The following is a 4,123-nucleotide window of genomic DNA, read 5'->3' as shown; positions in this document are numbered from 1 at the left end:
TCACCGTAGCCTTGTCAGTGGATTCGTCCACCAGAAGGGATAACTGTGTGCGCAAAAGCTCACAGAGCTCTTCGCGACTCTCCTCTCCAAGCACATGCTTTATGATTGCAGCGCACTTTGTCCGGCGGCAACTTAAGTTCTTTGCAATCTGCGAGTCGTCACACGACGCCTTGACAACATCAACTAAATGCCCCATGGCATTAAAAGGTAGATTGTGTTCCTTGACAAACGCGGCAAGTCTGATTTCAGCCTCTTTGACCGATTTGTCTACTTGAGTTTGCCCACTTATTGAAGACATGGATGTCAGCGCGCGGGTCGATTGCAAGCTTGCAGCGCTTTTCTTGTGCTTGGAGCTTGCAAGGTGGCGGTCGATTTCTGGTTTTCCACCTTTACAATCGGATCTGCATGCTTTGCAGGAAAAGTACAAGGGCCCTTTTTTACTGGCTGACAACCACCCTCTGTACTTCGGATCCGCTTCCCATTCGGTCAAATATTTTTGGTCGTACGCTTTCGCTTTTTTTTTGCTTGGCTCACCATCATCAAAGTCTCCTGGTCCAGAAGTTGCCATCTGACATGCAGCACGTTTGAACGGTGAAGGTACGCGGTGAGCGTAAACGTAGCGCGTTGATGCTGACACTACAAGTCAAAATTCAACTTTTTCTTTCGTAGAGCAGCAGTCACTCGTAGCGCCGGAGATCACACGCACGATTAAACAGTTTGAAAGTCATATGGTTTCGTTTTACCTCGCTGTGCAGCAGCCGATTATTTCCCGTTGCAGCAAAGCAAAGAGAAAATATCTAGATCTAGGGATAAATTCCTAGGGTTGGCATCACTGACTCTAGTTGCGTGAAATGGCCCTTGCGCCATTAAACACCAAACATAATCATCATCATCATCTAGTTGCGTGAATGAACAGCTGCTAAATTATAGTGCCTAGTGCTATAATTATAGTGCCTAGAATATTCTTGCTAGTTTGCCGAGGGCGCGCGCTCGCGTGGCGGCCGAGGCGATGCCTTCCCGCAGCCACCGCGTGGTGGCGCTGCCAATCGCTAAGGTGCCACCACGCCTCGTTCGCTGCCGAGGCAGCGTAGGTGCGGCAACTCTGGCGTTGGTGCGCTGCGCTTTTCACTGCGAAAGCCTGTCTCTGAAGGCTTTGAGAGCAGTTTTTGCTTAAAAACTCCACTGGCTGGAGACAATCTTACCGCCCTGGCATTATCCGAAAAAAATCCTGGACTGAAACAGCGCTCGGCGAAACGTTTGACACGTACAACCAGGTCCAGTGTGCTAAATTTTTATTCGTTTATTCTTTGTGGTGAACCGCGACAGGACTTAAGCAGAAGTCATATTGACCGGCTAATGTTCAGCGAGGTACCCAACTTCAAGTAAGCAACGAAATTTAATGCGTTGGCCGCATTACGTTGTTGTGATAGAACGATCGAGTATGGTCCGGACTCATTGTTGCTACATGGAAACTTAATTCTGATCGAGATTTTATTCGACTAGGGTCCACTCGATTGCGATCACGCATCGCGATCGCGGGTGAAAGATATCGTATACGCCTTCATGCTGAGTGAGCGCTCAGCCAGCTCTGTGCAGGTGGAAAGACCGAGTAGTGGCCCCCATTGTCAATGGCGAGCAGAACATCTAACCCGGAATGGCGTCGCATATAGGTAAAAGACAAAAGCAGGGCGCTATCGCTCTTTCCCACCACGGCTTCCGTCTTCAAAGATCGCATGTGACGATCAACACAAGCAGTTGGAATAGGACACACTATTGGTGTATTTTATTTGCAAGTCACAGCTAGCTTGCTTATAACATAAAATACTTACGCAGGTGTGTATGAGCTTGCGCTTCCCTTTGTAACGGAACAAAAGAAAATGGTGATTATACAATTGATTCTTATTTACAAATATGGAATACAGTAAAAACAGATAAAAAATACGCAGCAACAAAAACAAGCGAAATTTTGACATTATTTAGCTAAAGTTTTCATCAAATGAGACATTACACTGGAATCATTGTTGATTAGGTGAAAATAAATCATTTGAGGCTGGTTGATAAAGATTTACCGGGTCTACAATTTTATTATCAAACAAAACGAAAGGGCATGGAACGAAGCACACGCAAACCCCACTCAGAACTGGACACAAGTGGCGTCACAGGCCCGCTCTGACAGACGTCTAAACAAGTTGCTCATCAATACGAATTCATAAGCATGCACCCGCACACACAAACGGCTCATGGCCATGAAATTACACCATACTCACAATATATGCCCCCGCAGGGGCGTCTGCGCGAGCAGGCGTTTGGTGTGTTGCGACACCACGTACCCGAGCACACGAGGGTTGGACCCTCCCGCGTGTAGCCGTGCGCGGCTTAGCCGTGTCTGGGGAAAAGGGGATCCTGGGGGTTGAGCCGACGCTGGGTGTTTGGACCTTTAAGGCCCCCCGGCGGAGGCAACACACCTCTTCGGCCTCTGCTTCACATACACGGCACCCTCGGGCTGACCCACCCGGGGGAAATCGGTAGTCACCTCTTCCTGTCTCTCCCTCCTCGAATCTTCGTCTTTATCTCTCACTTTTCGACCTTTCCTGTCTCCTTCTTTCTTCTTTTTACTTCCTTTCTCCTGGCGGCAAGGGTTAACCCTGTGTGGCTATCCAACCTTGGGTACACCATATTCGGTTATAGTGACGGTGTACGACTGGCGTCGTGCAGACTTGCATGCAAGCTCTGCCGCGTCCCCTCGTTGGGCTCCGTGGTGGGCGGTCGGCGCTGTCGCCGAATGTATACATTTTTTCATAGAAACTCCTTTCCCCTCCCTTGCTGATCGCCCTCAGAAATGAGGGCGCACTGAAGATGCCTTCAAGTTTTTCGAACGCCAAACCCAGAATTTTCCCCGCTTCCACGTTATTCATTCCAAAAAGCCAAACAAAGCAGTGCGAAAAATTTCACCATTCCTTGTTTCAAAGTCCCTGAGCGATGTTTTTGGTCCAGGTTACAAGGTGTCGAGGATGGCAAGCGGCGACCTCCTCTTGGAGCTCCGCGATGTAAAACAATATGAGAAACTACCGCAACTAGTGTCATTTGGAGAGACCCCCATAACAGTAACCCTGCACCGTACAATGAACACCACTCGTGGTGTTATGTCAGATGATGATTTGCTTGAGCTGACTGAAGCGGAACTCCTGGAAGGCTTCAGCGAACAAAATGTGATCAATGTCAGAAGAATTAAGATGAGGCGGGATAGTAAAGAGATTCAGACGAAGCACCTAATAATTACTTTTGGATCAAGTATCTTGCCCGAATCAATCGAGGCTGGGTACATCAAGCTCCGTGTTAGGCCGTACGTGCCAAACCCACTCCGATGTTTCAAATGCCAGCGCTTCGGTCACAGCTCGCAGAGCTGCCGAGGCCGCCAAACTTGTGCTAAATGTAGTGCCCAAGAACACACCTCTGAAGCTTGTGAGAACGCTCTCCACTGTGTAAACTGTGACGAGGAGCACGCCGTATACTCGCGGTCGTGCCCCTCCTGGAAGAAAGAAAAAGAAATCGTAACGATCAAAGTAAAAGAGAATATCTCGTTCAAGGATCCCTTATGAAAATTAGTGTTGAATTTTAGTAGATATTCCATTGTCGTCTTATTGCTCAATCAACAAAATTTGAGTTGAAATATCATTGTCCCACTATTGCAGATTTGTTGACCAGCATTGAAAAGTGGCCACCGTGAAACCATTGTAATTTCATTGACCAATTATTGTCTTGATATCCTATGGAATTCCCATGGACGAACAATTGTACTTCCATGAAATGTAATGTGGAATACAAGAATAAGTTCATGGATTGTAAAGTGGAATGCAACAATAAGTTAATGGAGTGTAAAGTGGAATGCAACAATAAGTTTATGGATTGTAAAGTGGAATGCAGTATTAAATTTATGGATTGTAAGGTGCAATGCAACATGAAATTAACTAATGTTGATATTCGCCACTGAGGCATTGCTTGGCCTTGGGCCATTTTCAAGGTGCATTTTTTAGTTTTCCACTGCAAGGCCTCTTTTCCTGTAATGTCATGGAAAAGAAACTTACAACTTCGTGATTAAGAAAAAGCATGTGAATCATTCATT

This window comes from Dermacentor variabilis, chromosome 3 (assembly GCF_050947875.1).
Source record: "Dermacentor variabilis isolate Ectoservices chromosome 3, ASM5094787v1, whole genome shotgun sequence".
NCBI lineage: Eukaryota > Metazoa > Arthropoda > Arachnida > Ixodida > Ixodidae > Dermacentor > Dermacentor variabilis.
Note: the sequence above shows the minus strand (reverse complement) of the source record.